Here is a 17,987-nt window from a genome sequence, read left to right as displayed (position 1 = left end):
AAATTCATATCCATTGAATCTGCTGCTCAACATGACTGAACTGCTCGAAGGTGAGCTAAAAAATGCTTGCTGGACTTGTGTAAGAGCGATGAGTTGCCGAGTGATATACATGACGGGCTCGTTCTCTCAGCTCACTGCTTCCACATATCTACGGGCTGCCCAAGACATACACAAGTGATGTCTCTTTTTGCACACATGGATTGGCCAAATGGTTAGGCGAATTGTTAGAACCATTCTCGAGCAAGTTTTCCATATGTACAGTGAAGGATTCCTTCATATTTGTGAAGACCATACTGGGCTTGTATATAAGTAGCTGTGCTGTGTCCCATGTGCTCATTTGACATTACTAGCCTATTTATCAACATTCCACTTAAGGAAGTGACAGATATTTGCACTGTCACACTATATCATGTTGATCTAGATCCATCGCTATTGTATGAACCAATATTTGCTGAACTTATGAACCGAGAAACTTGCAAAATTGACTTCAGTTGTAACAACACCATGTGTACCCAAATAATTGGTGTTGCCATGGGATCGTCTTTGTTGGAGTTCATGAGCAACTATCTTCAATGGACTTGCACCTAAATTTCTGATATGTGAATAATATATTTCCTTTATTTAAATCTGCAGCTGCATGTAATAATTTCCTTACATGTCTTACTGCGCTCAAATTCAGCTTTGAAATGGAGCAGTCAAATTATCTCCCCTTCCGTGATGTACTCGTTGAGAAATATGCCAGAGGTCTCTTTACCATGGTCTGTCGGAAGCCTATCTTTACTGATCAGTTTATGCATTGGGATTCTTACAGTTCCATTAGTTGTAAGATTGATCTGATTGGCAATGTTGTAAATAGGGCCCAACCATTTGCTCACCATGCAAGCTTGGTACTGAAATAAGACACATGAATGGTGTCCTGCAGGAAAATGGCTACCTCAGGCAGATCATTTGACACTATACGCAAATTCCTGTATGGGCCTAAGGCTGTTACTTTCGGCCAAGAAAAGTACACAGTCTACCTCACGTAACTGTGGAAGGGTAAGTATCTCAAAAACATGAGGAATAGATGAAGCTAGCTGTTTGACGCTGCTACTATGCAGTAGCAACATGAGTGATAGTCACCATTAACAGGATACTACCGTCCAACCAAAAAGGCCTGCCTATCTCACACATGACTAATGTGGCAAATGAATTTCAGTGCCAGTGATGCACGGCTGTACATCCCAAAGATTGGCAGATGGTTCGCGTCAAGCAGCATGTCCCTTCCACTGTTCACAATGGACAAGGTGCATAACATATGCAAGTAGCCCATGCTTGCAAAGTACAAAATACAGTGTCCAACATTAGATGTGATTCCATGAGTGGACATTTGCTAAATAATCCTCAAGTGTGCTAAAATTTATGCTGAAAATCAAAATCACCAGTTGGGCTCACATTGGAACATAGAACATTACAGCGCAGTACAGGCCCTTTGGCCCTCGATGTTGTGCCGACCAGTGGAACCAATCTAATGACCCTCTACCTAAACTATTCCAATGTTATCCATATGCCTATCCGCTGACCATTTGAATGCCCTTAAAGTTGGCATTGTAGCACAGTTATGTGTACTGGAAGCTAAATACATCAATACACAGAATCCTGTTTCTTTATAGACAGAAAAAAGACATGTACACACATTAAGCCTGTTTCAACTAAAAATAAATGACCACCATAAGACATAGAAGCAGAATTAGGCCCCTCAGCCCATTGAGTCTGCTCCACCATTCAATCATGGCTGATATTTTTCTTATCCCCATAGATGAAGACCAATTGCTGGTTCATTCCTCAGGGCAATGCCCTGACTAATCAGAGTTAAGCTGCCTGGTTTAAATTTCAAACAATGCTTGGCATTCTCCATTGTGTTACTCTACCAATCAGAGCACTTGCTAATCAGTCAGCACTGTCTTCTCATTCAGAACATATTTGGTGATTCCCCTTGCATTCTATTCTTCTGAATGTCCTGAATGGTGCAAGACAAAAAGCTTTGCCAAAAAAAGTCTCTTTTATTCACCAATACTCGAGTTCTGCACTGACTATAAAGTATAAATGTTAAGCTGCATACACAAACATAGGAGGGGAATCAAGAAAGATTCACATTTTGTTTGTGGAGAATGCAGGCCTTGTCAACACCAGGTTAAAGTCCAACAGGCTTATTTGTTAGCAAAATCCACTAGCTTTCGGAGTGCTGCTCCTTTGTCAGGTAAGTGGGATCAACAGTCAAAGCGAGTGGATTTTGCTCCCAAATAAACCTGTTGGACTTTAACCTGATGTTGTGAGACTTGTTGTGTTTACCCCAGTCCAACGCTGGCATCTCCGCATCATACTTATGATTGACCCAGCAATAGCATGACACTTTGAACAGATTGCAATTCAGACAAATAAACTTCCCATTCATTTCTGTGTAAACCAGAGCAAGTTAGGCTCAACATTCCAGGGCATCACAAGTCAAAAAATGGACTTACTTTCCAAGAAATCACCTTGTGTGTGAGAACTCAGATAAACAGATACTATCTCTGAGCTATCTGAATTATACTTCTCATTATTACTAAACAGCCTCTGTATTGCTGAAAATTATATTTTTTTCCTCAATTTCAGTGACTTTGATAAGTAGGTTACTGGAAACTTCCATTAACCAGTACATCATCTGCTCCATCTCTCTATTTTGATGTCCTTATTGCGATCAAAACATGTTTTGTTTTATTCTTCCTCTACGATGCTTCCAGTTATAGAGAAATAAAACACGTCAATCCATGCGCCAGAGTCTCAAGTTGAATGATTGAGCAGCCAGCCTGCTTATAGGTAAAATATACAATTCCAGGCAATTAGATGCTTGACAATACTTCGGTATTAACCAGTGAAGAGATCTATAATAAATTGGACAATGTGTTTAAGTTAACACCGCTTCTCTACCTGATGACTAAGATTAATGTGCTAATTGAATTTTATATCATTCTTTTATTTCATTCCCTCCCCCACCCAATCTCTCCGTATTTGTTGATCATCAATAACTTCTAATTGGCTACATTTTAGGGATCTGGTAAAAAATTGAGGCTAGTATAGGCCTAATGCAAATTGATGCACTCCCTGGCATCACTCTGAGCACTGAGCTGAATTTATCTTCTGGGCAACTGCCCATTCATGCCAACTGCAAGAAAGGTCAGAGGACTATGGACCTCATTGAAATAGGTGTCCTGAAGTTCACCAGATTCAAGATACTTCAATGTCTGGCAACCCCAGTGGCAATGAAATATCAGGTGGGGCGATGATTGTTGGGGAAGAGAAGTTTGGATAGTAACAGTTCAAATAAAAGGACAATGTTTTCTGACCCTTTTAAAACTTAGATTTCATGAAACGGGCCAGGGTTTGTGTGGCACACAGTTCTGCCTTAAATGGCAATCAGGGCTTCATGTGCATCATGGAACCTCAATTTGCATAACAAGCCAGCCTTTTGTGGCTGCCTTGTGATTGGCTCCTCAAAAAGAAACGGCAGTGTGAATATAGCGTTTGCATCAATGGTGTGGCAATTTTACTGCTCTCGTTAGAAAAACGTTATTGCTCTATTATCATAATTTTTTGGAAATTAAAATATAAAATTTAATTTAGGACTTTGTATAATAAAATATTTGAAAGAAAAGTTTGATAGTGGGTTTTTGGTAGGGGAGGACCTCTATAGAATGTATGCACAATAATTTCTTCCTGACAATTTTCCAATCATTGGTGACTTCTTCATTTGCTTGGAATTGAGAAAATAAACTTAGCTTTTCTCCATGCAGAGCAGCTGCATAGAATGACGAGACATCCCATAAATTCTGAAAATTGGTTCACATTCCAATTCAAGATGAGTCTTTAATCGTGTCGTAACAAGACTGGAATATAGAGCAACTTGTTTGTGAATAGCAGAAAGGGAAAATGTGCCCAGCTGTCTGGAGTTCATAATCCTTATTGTGGCTGAATGTCATTTAAAATGAATGTTTTGCATATAATTGTCATAATCAGAGGAATTGTCAGAAGGTGAATGGCCCTTGACAGTGATATTTTAAGAATTTGGGAGCTTCTATGCCCAATAATGATCTAACTATTGTACAACAGACCTTTAATAGTGAAAGGTACATCACTCATATTTTGGATAGATTGCTTTTTAACTCTCTTCAATGTATCCATATCATATATTCCATTTGTTATGTCTGCTCTGAAATTATCAATGTCTGTCAATGCATGCACAATTATTTTGAATTTTGTCTGAGAAAGAGCAGAGGAAGGTCTCTGTTTGGATGTTTTATATTCAAGCATTTCAAAGTGTCCACCTGATATTTATAGTGGCCATCTTATGTTCATCTTAAAGATCAAGGGCTCTAAGGGCACTTGGATGAAGGTGACAGAGGTGGCCAGGCATTGAGTTCCAGCTCAAGCAGAAGGCAGCTGCTTGCAGATCTTGTGCTGTGGTGTGGAAAATGTTGCTATTGTCACTCCTCCACCCATGGGAATGGCTTGAAGCTCCTTGACAAAAAATCCATGTAGACTTCACAGGTCCAGTGGAGAGAAAGATGCTATTGGTGAAGGTTGACATCCACTTGAAATAGCCAATTATAAAGTTGGAAGTCCACAGAGGTGACTATAGATCAACTCAGTGAGTTGTTTGCTTGATTTGGAACCCATGATCCAATTAGGCTACAGTTTGTGGAGGATTTGTGGATGACCTCAACACCAAGGAGTCTGGCAGATGAAGTAAGCGCTATACCATCCTGCAACAAATGGCCAGGCCAAAAGGTTTGGCCAGACCTTAAAACAGGCCCTTATGGTTTCCCAAGGGGAGGGTTCTCTTGGAAGGCAAGTGAGTAGATTCTTAAGCACATATCACGATACACCTCATACAACGATCCAAGATTCCTCAGCATCATTGAGGTTTGGCTGCAGATTGAGGACCGTCTTTGATCTGATGCAGATGGAGGAGACACAAGGAGCAGTAACAAAGAACCAAGAAGGGCAAATGGCCTGTAGAGAGGGAAAGATAAAAGTTTAGGAAGGGATAAACCATGTTTGTGAGGAACTACACGATGGGAGAAAAATGGATTCCTGCAACAGTTGTGGTCTAGACAGGGTCAATTTCATACATTGTTCAGACCAGGATGAATGGGTCTGGAGGAGACCCAGCTGGTGGTTGCTCCACATCAAAATAGGGAAGTCCTCCCTGACACAGGAATGTTTCTAGTAGAGCCTGAATAACCGACTGAGTCTTGTGTTCCTGACACTGAGGGAGTTCTGACCAGAGAAAAAGCATCAGCAGAAGCTATTGATGACAATAACCAGACAAGAGAGGAAGCTCCAGAGCTTCCAGAAATGCAGGGAAGAACACCTAAGAAGACCTCAAAGGCAACGAGATAGTCATCCAGCAACCGTTGTCCTCCAGATAGACTGATTATGTCTATGTAGACCTTGTAATGGACGTTGATATTGCCATTCACAATTGATGTTCATGTTTTGTATATAATTGAATTGTGCAATAGGTGTGTTAAAAATGTATGCATGTCACACAGGCGGTTTTGAAGCAAGAGGGGAAGAGTTATGTATGTTGGGGCATGCCCCTTTTAAGAGAATGGGTCAGGTGATCTGAGACAAGCCCACCTTAGATGGAGCTTGCAGGGGCAGTCTTGTGCTGATGGTGCCGGGGGAATAGTTGTAATAAATTTTTCCATTAGTTAACTATCACTGGCCTCGTGGTCTTTATTAGTCTTCAATATCATACCTCAAACATCATAATGACTAGCTGAAATTTGCCACATTCAGTTAGATGGCGTGTCAGTTTTCTTCCAAGATGTACAGCACTAGCACTGTAATTGTTGCCAAGTATCATCTCCCTAACTGTGCCCTTCAAGCTTTTTTGATTATGCTTTATTTCTGTAGCTACTGCTTTTAGTAAGGCCAGAAGGTAAGAGGCAATCAGGCAACCATGAACTTCAAACATACTGCAGTTGTGTCTCTCTAAATTAAAAGCATTTCTTTAGCACCATGAGAGCATGACTTTCTATGTACTCAATACAATTTTTTAGTGGCATAAACAGTCCTTCAAGGGTCTGAAATGCCAATATCTTTCAACTGGTTGTTGTTGTCCTTGAAATACCAAACAGTTGTTACACATGTGGCCTAGCATGATTATTCTCATGGCATAGTTTTCCTGGATTGCTTTGCACACTGTATTCTGTGAAGTGTTATTGCACACGTGTTATAATTGTACCTCCAGTGGTGTGAAATATTTTAATCAGTTTCAGGGTACCAATGTTTTCTAATTTTGCTACTACCATCTAATCACCAATATTTTAGTACTGCCAAAACATTGAGGAGCCTAGAGCAAACTTGTATAGCAGTGCCAAAGTACAACTTTTTAAAAAGAATATGAGCGTTTTGCAGAAATGTTTCAGGACAGTTCTATATAATATCATTGTCATGGGTAGAAGTGAGAATAAATATAATTATTGTTCCCCCCCCCCCCCCCCAACCCCTGGCCAAGGCCAGAAGATCCCGTCTGAGCTCCATGGAGCTTTAAATGGTCCGCTGAATATTCTGTCTTGCCCGTTAACGATTCCTGCAACAAGTGGTACAGGAAATTTGCAGCCCACAAGTTGGTCTCCTATGTGACTTTTGGAGAATTGGAGGTAAATCTCAACTAAGTTTGTGTTAATCTTGGGGGCATGTCGTGTGATAGTTTTAAAACTGATCTTTTTATTCGAATAGATGAGTTGACTCTTTTTGATAGAATGTGATTCAAGCAAAATGAAATTGAGGGAAAGGACTTGTGCAAAGTTATTGGTTGATGACTGAAATACCAAGTGAAATTGATCAAGCCAGAAGAAAATACATTACCTGACGACAAAGCCAAATGACAAGTGCAATGGCCACAATAAAGACAACCAATGGAAGGTACAAACCAAAAAACAGATCTTTTAAGTTACACTTTCAACTGTTCTAACTTTAGTTGTGTCTTCCACAAAAATAACTCATTGCACTAGTTGTACTAGACTAGATAAAACATTCTGCAATTTTAACAACTGATATGATGTACAATGTTGTGTGTTCAAAGGAGACAGATTTCTGTATATAATTTAAAGAGCAACAAATGAACCATAGCAAACAAGAGCTGAACAAATTACCTTTGCATAATGAATAATGCACTTGCTATGTCTACTTTTCTGAGCTGTGGGATACTGCACACATCTCTGAAATGTTATTTTTCCTCCAGTGCCAGCAGCTGTATATTCTGGCCTTTGGTCGAGCTTTTCATACCAGCCCCATGAAATTTTCTTCAGGTAGTGAATGATTTTCTGCCTGGTTTAGAACAAATCTAATGCATAGACTTTTAAAACACCTCAAGCTGTTCTAACAGAAGTCAATATGCTGGCCTAAGATCAATAATGCTTGCATTTGTCTAACTCTTTGCAGAAAAGCCAACACAACTAAGCCAATAATTGTTTTCACTTCCACCAAATATACTTGATCTATATAAAGCTAAAGGTTACATCTGTAAGCTAGGTGACCTTCTATTCGGGAGGTACACAAGGTTAACAGACTGATTCAAAACTCTGCAAGCTGGTTTTCTTTGTATAGACCATTGTTCATCAACCAAATATTTATATAATTATAATACTGGTTTAACTGTTCATTTGGAACAATGCTCCACAGTAAAAGAAAGGAGGAACATCCTCTATGAATTCATGTCCAAGCACCATAAGAAAAAATTCAGAGTGCAATTAAAATTCAATAAGGATCAATTGTTCAGTGTTTGATTATGTCTGTCTGCTGATTGCTCACTGTGTAGGATTAGTTAAGCCGGGGTATTGTCGTAGAAAAAGAAACTAAACTGAGGCAAAAGTTGTATTGATGTGGATATGCTGGCGTTGGACTGGGGTAAACACAGTAAGAAGTCTGACAACCTGGTGTTGTCAGACTTTTTACTGTGCAAAATTTGTAAGCATGAGAGAACGGATATTTTAAAAATCATTGAGTAAGACTCTTGTTACACAGTTAGAAGCTGGCATATGTCCCTGAGATATAAAATACAACAACTGGCGATGAGGATGAGATGAAGCAAAGTTTAAATTGGTACCTTTCCTCTTTTCACTGGGACATCCAGTCATGCCATGGGATTGATGGGTCCAAGATCTACTTGCTCATCACAGAGATGGATAGTGTCGATGTAGTAGTGATTCGCAAAATGCTTCTCAAGTTGTCTCAGACCAGAGTGCCCGTGAATATTTGAACAGCTCTCAGAAAACGTGTGATTTGGTAAGGCAACAAGTACCCTTGAAGAGACTTCAGCAGTCACAGCAATGCATGATCGCTCATGTTCATATACCCTTAAAACTCTGCCCAAATTAATGCTCATTGATACACAGCATTGTCCATCTTGAGAGAAAAAGTTGTCCTTAAAGTGGGATCATTTTATAAAGGTATATGGGTTGAAGAAAAAGACGTAATCAGATAAGACGTGGAGGAGTCTATTCCTGAGATTAAAGTACAGCATGTGTATCCCATCATGAATGTTAAAGCACCAGATCATTTTAAGGAACTCTCAGTCAAGATTGTAGGCATCTTATTATCACTTCTCATCTGTGATACTGTGAATTTCAGAAGATCATTTAATTGGACTTCTCGGGGGTTGAGGGGGGCAGTCAACCTATTTAATGACGCCATAGTCCATAGAAGCAGAACGCTATCAGTGGTTCTCACTTGACTCCCACAATATAATTTATACTTAATAAGAACAAATGCACGTTCGCAGCACCTGAGATTGACTTTCTATTGATCTTCATATCTCAAAGAACATTTCTAAACATAGAAAAAATGGACAAACTGAACTTCAAGAGATGACTTGGTTTATGTGTTTGTGTTTAGGATGGTTTAGTTTAGAATGGGCCCTTTGGTTTCACAAGGGAACATATGGGAGGGGGGTGCAATCTTGCCAAAAATATTCAAAATGCCAAATGAAAATGGAAAGAATCGCACCCTTTTTTTATTGGCTCTCAGACACGACCTTAAGCCACTTATTGCAATAAAAAAGGCAAAGTATCATTCACATCAGTTGGGGGAGTGAACGGAGTCTATTCTTGCTAGAAAGCTGGCTACTGACAGCTGGAGTGCACAATCGTACATGCACTTATCTCTGAGCTTTATGTTCACAGAACAGAGATCTGTCACTTCCCCCACTCCTCCATGTATCAGCAGCCTTCCCCCCCCCCCCCCCCCCCCCAAATTCTTGGCCTCCCCAGATCATTGCTGACCTCCTCTGCCACCCAATTCTCGCAACCTACAGCCAATTGCTGCCTGGATACCACCCTCCAGGCTGATAGCCGCACTGGCTAATCCCGAATTACAAAGTGCACAGCCCACCTCCCCTTGAGCCCACCCCCTTAGGCTTCATCCACTTCAGCCTCCACCCCTCACCTTCAGCATCACCCCTTAGCACTGCCTGGTGCCTGGTGGGCAGTGCAAAGATCCCAGGCTGGCACGGCCCAAGGGGCACTGCTCCCCATGCCCCTGAGCACTTTGAGGAGTCTCCGTGTCCCTCCATCCCACTGTTGAGGCCATTACATCTGGTCCCTGTTGATGGGGGACCATACGTAATCCATGTCAGTGAAGATCTCCACTGTTAAGGTAAGTGAGCCCGGACGATTCCATCCTGTGCTCATTAATATTTAAATTCCAATTTTAATACTTATCACACCAGCTTCACAGTAGTAGTGCAAGAGACAAGAAATCGGATGCAAAGCTGGTATTTCACCTCTTCTGCAATGTTACCAGCACACCACGCCAATTGACCAGCAGGACAAGCTGGTCAGATCGCCCTCGTTCTGTTCAGTTGTTTAATTGTTTGGTGTTTGATTCTGTGTGCCTGTTGACTACTCACTATGTAATTAATACAATGACCTACAATGACCTGAATGAGTTGGTCAAAACATCTGGTGAACTCCACTATTCTGGATTCCCCTGATAATCCACAATATGTTAGTGATGTCAGTGATTTGTTACCTGCCCAGAGTTCCAGTTTGATTGAGAGCAAGGCCTCCAGTCAGTGGTGAGCTGGTCACTGATGGCAACAATAAATCTGCAGCAGCAACAGGGTGATTGGTGTGGAGATAGGGAACTGAGGGGACTGTAGATTGGGAGGAAGGAGGAGATCAGAGGCCTTTGGGGATGATAGAAGATCATTTACTCATACATGATCATGGGGAGATTGGGGACTGATTGTGGTGGTAAAAAGATAAGTGTCTGGAGATGGTGGTGGGAGGGAACTGAGGTCTTAGGGCGAAGATTGATGCGATGGGGGGACTGTGGGGGGGGGAAGAGAACTCATCTATGGAGGATCCTCGGACACTTGCCACCTGAATCCACCAATTCCTTGCCTTGTGCAAATTGTCAGATTATTAAACACTCGGAAACACAGTTATTTAATTTGCTGATGGAGTGATGCATTTCATCTAGACAGGCTGTCGCCTGACTCCGGTAGTTTCTTCAAATTTGTTTATTTGCACAATGTGCATGATGAAATGTTAAGTAGGCAAATCTGCTGTGCAGAGTCTCTAACACATGCCTGCTGGTGTAACTGTTACACTGTGGTTTACATCACTCGTTACAGTAATAGTTACAGTAATTATTACATTAACCCGTTACACATGCCTGCTGGGGTAACTGTTACAGTAATGAGTGATATAAACCACTACATATCTATTACATTAATCCGTTACACTACAGCAGCCAGCCATAATCTCTAGTGATTCTGAAAAGGGAAGTAGAGAAAATATAACATTCTGATAGATATTGGAAAGGGAAATGTTGGATAAGAGTATAGCCAGTGGACATAGATTTGAAGTAATTGCTAGTAGGATTAGAGGGGAATTGAAAAGCAGTTTTTCTCAGAGTGGTGAGAATTTGGATCACACTGTTTCAAAGGGTGCTAGAGGCAAAAAAACCCTCATTGCATTTTTCAAAAAACTAATACATATTTGAGGTGCTATAATTTAGCTTAGGGGTTTTAACAAAAAGGGCAGCATGGACAAGTTGGACCAAAGGACCTGTTTCCATGCTGCAAATCTCTAAGACTATACGTAACCTACAGGACAATGGACCAACAATGAGAAGATGAGATCAGGCTGCATGATTGTTTTTCAGCTGGCACAGACATGATGGACCAAATGATGCCCTTTTGTGCTCTAAATCATTGCTTCTCTGACTGAGTAGATACTTTCTGAAAAAAACTAAGTGCCAGCACAAGTGCTGTAAAATTCTGACATTGAATTTCGTATCAGAAGTTAAAGTTAAAGGAATGATCCAATCTGTGACAGACATCTTTCAATCTGGGTAAGTGCAGTATTGTACATTTGGATCTGTGAAACTCCAGACATACAATATTATAGTGGAATATCCACTAATGGTGTTGAAACGGAAGTGAGAGATGGGTTGCATGGTGATGTGAAAAGGTGACAAGTATGACAAGGCTATTAGGATATAAATAGCTTCTGGACTATATTTCCAGTTGTGTGTAATATAAAGCCTTTATACTTGCTATATATGATGTATGCATCTGTTTAGCTCCTTTGGAAAGAAAAAGATCAAATTTATCTCACCTTCACAAACTCAGGATGCTCCAAAGAGTTGTACAGCTAATAAGTATTACTGAGGTGTATTTGCTGTCATAATGCAAGAAATATGGCTACTAATATACAACACAACAGGATGTAATTTCAAAGCACAAGTCTTCAACACTACAGTTAGGATGCTGTCAGGGATCTTTGATATCTGCAATGTGCTGAGCCATTTTTTTGATGTCACTGACTCTGACTCTGATGTTGGGGACCTCTTGAGGAGACTGAGATGGATCACCTACTTGGCACTTCTGGCTGAAGTTGGTTACAAATACATCAACTTTATCTTTTGCACTGACATGCCAGGGTCTCCCATCGTTGAGGACAGAAATATTCATGGAGTGTCCTTCTCCTGTTCGTTGTTCAATTGTCTACTGCTATTTATGACAGGAAGAGGAAGGTCTGTGGAGTTTTAACCTGATCTATTGTCAGTTTAACATGATAAACATCCCAGAGATCGGAGGAGCAATTATCAAACAAAATTTAGCATGAGGCAATGTGAGGAGAAATTAAGACAGGTAACCAAGAAGCATCACGAAAGAGGTAGTTTTTAAGGTGATTTTTTTAAAGGAGGAGCATAAGATCATAAGAAATGGAAGCTGGAGAAGACTGTACAACCCTTACAGCTTGTTCAGCAATTTGTATGTTTTCTCAGCAACTTCCCATAAGCATAATATATCTAAAGACAGTATGAATCTGTCTGTGTATTGGTGACACTGTCTGCTTATTGCTGCAATCACAGAGTAGTAAGTAACCAAGGTGTAAAAACAATTGCTCCTTCTACATACCATACACCAGCAGCAGGATATGGTAAAGCACTCACCCAGAAAAGCCAAACCAATGCAATCATGCTCACCACTAATAACATAAAAGTTTTGTCTTATCATCTAACTTCCAGCTTGTGCTCAGAACTGCCTCTGCACTGGTCACTCACAGTGAACTGGACTCCCAGAAACAAATAGAGGTGGAGAGATTTTGGAACAAAATTCCTGACTTTAGGACCTAGGCAACTGAAGGCATGACTGCCAAAGGTGAAGAGATGAAAACTGGGGATACACAAGAGGGTAGAATTGGAGGAACATAGTTTTTAAACATTTGTCATTAACTCATTAACACTTGTGATGAGCTTTTGGGTAGAGTAGTTCAATCAAAGTGTTGAAATGATTTGAGAAGCAGAGTGGCAATTCATAGTGGATAAATTAAGGTGGACTGAATCAAAATGCTGCCTTCATCTTGAATTATTTGGTAATTTTGTATTGGACATACAAGTGCATCTTTTAGATGTTGCACCAAAGTTTCCTTCGGTAGGGGGCAAGTCCTAATATAACAGAAAATTAAACCCTGGACAAGAAATCAAATGGGAACTATTTCCTTCTCTAAAGAGAAAATGTGCAAATGCCTACTGGAACTAAGTAACAAATGTAATCCCTGATACCAGATTATGATTTACATTCTCTATTAATCATTATGAACCCCCAGTGTTAGTATTAAATACTGTCTAAATGGAAAGCTCCTTAACCTCATTTGTCTCCTTACAAAAATTAAACTGACCCCCATAGACATATATAATCAACAGTTCACCCTCAATCTTTTCAATTCAGCTTACAAGAAACTCAGTCTATCCTTGAATTTTCCAAAATTAATCTCATGTATCAAATATTATACCACCCCTCATCACCCACCCCATCTCACCCCCATGTATTTTAAAGGAGGGACTCTGGAACATGTTAAGCATTTTCATACTTTGGCAGTCATCTCTCTGAAAAGGACACCACTGGTGTGGAGATCTAAAACCGGATCAGTTGCACCAGCTCAGCCTTCGACAAAAGACTGCAGCAAGTATTAAACAAAAAAATCTGGGCAATTTAACAGTCCAAGTGTACAGAGGAGTTGTTGTCATACTCCTGTACTGCAGTGACTGTAAATGGCACACAAGAGTATTAGAGAAATCCCATTAGCAATGCCTCTGCTGTATCTTCCAGAATCATTGGGAGGATCTTTGAGCAAATATTAATCTACATCTTGAAGCCAACTCCAGAAGCATTCAAGCAAAACTCCTGCAAAAATAAGCAACCACAATGGAACCTGGCATTATATCTGGATGGCTGCAAAGCATATCCTCTGCCAGCTCCTGCTTTTTCAACTCTCAAATAACTAACATTCCAGGAGAGGACAATGAAAATACTTCAAAAACACTATGAAGCTCTTCTTGAAGCACAGTCAGTAATGAGTGGGGGGAGTTCGCTCTCAATTGTTCAAAACGGTGACAATTTATCCATTAAGCTGCATCACACTTTGTGCCATATCTTAGTGGTGAAGCAGAGTGACGGGTAGAGAAAGAAAGGAAAGGAAGCTGCCCCTTACTCCAGCTCTAATTACCTATTAGGACATCCTGGTCAATATGCCCAAAGACTAATGAGTCACGAATTAGCCTGTTTAATTACATGGAGACGCATGGCAGGAAGTCGCGACCCTTTGTGGATTCCATCCTCGTATTGCGAGACAGCCAACAATGAGACCAAATTCAAATACACACTCTGTGTGGGATTTTCTGCCCCCCAACCCTTGCCCTACAGCATGTTTTGTGATAGCAATGGCTAACCCACTACTGGCTGTTGGGATCATCTTTTCCTAATGGGAAACCCGTGGCGGGGTTCACTATCAGTGGAACTGGAAGATCCCACTGGTGGGAACAGCTGGAAGATTCCAGTCAATAGACATATTGAGAAATAAACCAATGAAGCCATGTTTTCTTTTCCTGGGTTATGGTATTATGATCAAAGCTTCTAGAAGAAACGTATTTCTGACAAAAAAAATGACGTGTTTTATCCTCCTGAATATTAAGTTTAATTTCTTAATCTCAAAATAACCTTAGCTAGCTTTTTCATGAGACACAAAGTTAGATCCAGTGTTTCAATAAATAATCGAACACACAGTATCAGCTAAAATTGTACCCTGAATCATAAACCCGAAAGCATCCTGGCAATGACCAACGTTTAATTAAATCATTCTGCATTTCTACCTTCATCACAAATCTACAAATTAACCTTAAGTAAGAGAAACCAAAGAAGTTAGTCATATGAGATTATACAAAATCCTAATCCACATATCTATGCATACATATACAACAAGAGTTTCATGTACTACTGACCTTTAGGGTGAAGAAATTGTTCTGATTCCTCACTTACAATCCAACAGTTCCATTCTTTTTAATCATTCAGTCCAAAGAGTCATTCTTTCAACATATCCATTAATTTGCTTTGATTATATATTTTTTCTATATTTAGCCTGTTCCGCCCAGCCTCAGCAGCAGCTCCGCCTGCCATCCAATTTATACCGGATATTGAGGACATGTTCTCCCTGCCTCCCAATTTCTTGCAGCAGTACATTTATGAAACTAATCACATTCTTGTTTAAGCACTACTTGAGCCCAATCTTCATAATGATTATTACAGAGTCCCTGAGGTAAAATTATGCTTATTAAATCAATTACAACCAGTAAAATCTCATATTGCACATTCGAGTACACCACTTGATATGTGACCTGAGCCATAAGTCCATAATTGGGTTCCTCTGTAAAGTAGGCTCCAACACAGTTATTTCCTGGGAGTAGGTGTCTTATATTTGAGAAGCTTGACAAACCTGAACAGATATTGGCTCGCTTTCCCAGCTTAGGTGTCAAGCATCATGAGTATACCTAGTCTGATTCCACACTTTGCTGCAAAACACTTATACTTGCCCTTATATCTCTTGTGAACAGAAGGCGAATGTAATTGGCACAGCGGTTCAACAGTACCTGGCCTGATAATAATGGGAAGCATGCCTGTACATCATTTTTTCATCCTTCTTAATATCTAAATTAATAGTGTTTATTGAAGCTTTCAATGGGAAGTGGCCATTATGTTTAACCATAGTCCATCAGTATCAAGTTGTCTGACGGTTGTACTCTGCATTCCAGAAACAATGGTGAGCCATCTTGAACAATCATAGTTTGGTTAATAACTCCTTCAACCTTGTTCAGATTTGGTCATCATTATAATTTTCACAATGCAGTCCAAATGTTGCACATGTAGTTAGCAGTTGTAGTGCTATAACCATGTTACCTTCAAATTTGTAAATCATGCAATTTTTTAATTGATTAATGTGATGCCACCTGCTACTTTATAGTTTCATTTTCTCCATGGACTGTAGTGGGAGCTATATAGTTGGACTTGCCTTAACCAGAAATTGAAATACCTCATCATTTGGGTGCAAACCACACTATCCTTTTTCCTAAAGTCTGATGTCATGACGGTGTCCCAGACATTATATTCAAAAAGTTAAAATTTACCATTGAAGTACTTCTTAACTTGATTTTTTGGTTTCTTAATCTTTTGGGTTACATACAGATGAGTGACTCATACACGGTCATATTGAGCATATGGTCCCAGTTGCTCCCTGCAGTAATGGCTTTGCTGCTGGTAGCAAAGGATATTCAGGAAGTAAGCATTAGTTGTCCAGTCACTTCTTGGTGCGGTGACACACCTGTAGTAACACATGGAGTGGAATGTACAGCCATTCAGCACAATAACAATAAATTGTGTTTCTATAGCACCTTTGTAATAAAAGGTAATACATGTAAATATAATACAAAGAGATGGCAGATGAATTGGACAGGTATTTTGCATTAGTCTTTACTAAAGAAAATACAAGTAACATCCCAGAAGCAGTTATAAACCAAGAAATGGAAGCAAAATTACAGTCACCAGAGAAGTGATACTGAGTAAATTGTAGGAACTGTGGGATAATAAGAGTTTGGGTTGTGATGGACTTCATCCTAGCATTTTAAGAGGAATATCTTGTGAGATACATGTAATAAAACATCTCAAGGGCTTACAGATATGTAATCAGGGAAGTTTTGACAATGGGATTCTTAAGGAGATGTAAAGTCAGGTGACTAAAAGCTTAGCCAAAGAGCTAGGATTTAAAGAAGGCCTTAAAGGAAGAAAGTGACCACTCTCTCAACCTGTCCTACCAGGTACAATGATATGCACTTCTACACTATAATTAATGACTAACTGGTAGAGGTTGTAGAGTGTTTCAAATATTTGGGAAAATATAGACAGCAGAAGATAAGCTTCACTGAGAACATGACTGTATTTTTAAAAAGGCTAGTCAGTGTCTGTTTTTAATCAGATAACTGAAAAGATTTGGTGTAAGTAAATATGTTTTAGCAAGGGTATATAAAGGTCTGGTATAGAGCATTCTAACATGTAATATTGCAGACTGACATAGTAACCTGAGTGTGAATTACATAAGTAAGCTGGCCAGAATTATCAACACTGCAGGTAAAATCAGACAGAACTTGATAACCTATTTAAAAACGCAGTTAAGAGGAAAGTTCAGGCCGTCATCGGTGATCACACTCACTCTTTATAATCATCAGTTTGAAAGGTTTCCTTTGGGTCAATGCTTTAGAATCTCTATTGCCAAGAAAAATCTGTTCAAGAGGACTTTTATTCCAAGCGCCATAAACTTATTAAATAACAAAATAAATACAATCTGCTGATTTTACTTATTAAATTGCAGTAAGTGCTTTAATGGCAGAATGCAAGGTATTATGTTTGTATGGTACAGATGTATGTTATATATGCACAAATATATCAATGTAGGTATACATGAAATATTCACTTTTTAAATTGATGACTATGTTATATTGATGGTGAAGCCAAAGACAAATTTCTATCTTTACGTTGACACTACGGTTCGATTCTGTTAATGTATGCAGGCCTGTCCAATGATGTGCATACTTCACAAGAGAATAATAAGCAAAGTACCAGTGCATCAATGGTTTGCACCCACAAGAGTTCATTGCCAGAGTAATTATAGTGACTGCTCTGCTCATGAGTCGCGTTTTCCCAAGCCCAAATTCATCACACCTAGGATTTTGGCAGCTTGTAGCTTTTCAGTTCAAATGATCCCAATTGACATTATTATTATCATATCTATCATTTCTCTCTTAAGGCTCACTAGCGACCACGCTTCCTACCTATTCAGCATGCCCTGTAGTTCTTAAGATGTTTAATCACATTGCATGCAATCCACCAATTTCATTGGCTGGGTCATAAACACATGCAAAGTTCCTGTAGCTTCTTTTATCCCCTGTTTCACTTGGCTGGCCTCTGTAAAATACCCAGTTCTTGTATTGCCTCACCCGTGCGCTATAGCAGTGGTAACCGTCAGTTGTAACTAAGCCAGTGTAACCAATACATCCCCTAATCATTGTTGTGGCACTTCACTGTGTTTCCCTTTTAATAAATTAATTACTCTATTTTC

Source organism: Carcharhinus amblyrhynchos, chromosome 5 (genome assembly GCF_965287045.1).
Source record: "Carcharhinus amblyrhynchos chromosome 5, sCarAmb.v2.hapA, whole genome shotgun sequence".
In the NCBI taxonomy this organism is placed as follows: Eukaryota; Metazoa; Chordata; class Chondrichthyes; order Carcharhiniformes; family Carcharhinidae; genus Carcharhinus; species Carcharhinus amblyrhynchos.
The sequence above is the reverse complement of the archived record's forward strand: the minus strand, read 5'-3'. Positions refer to the sequence as shown.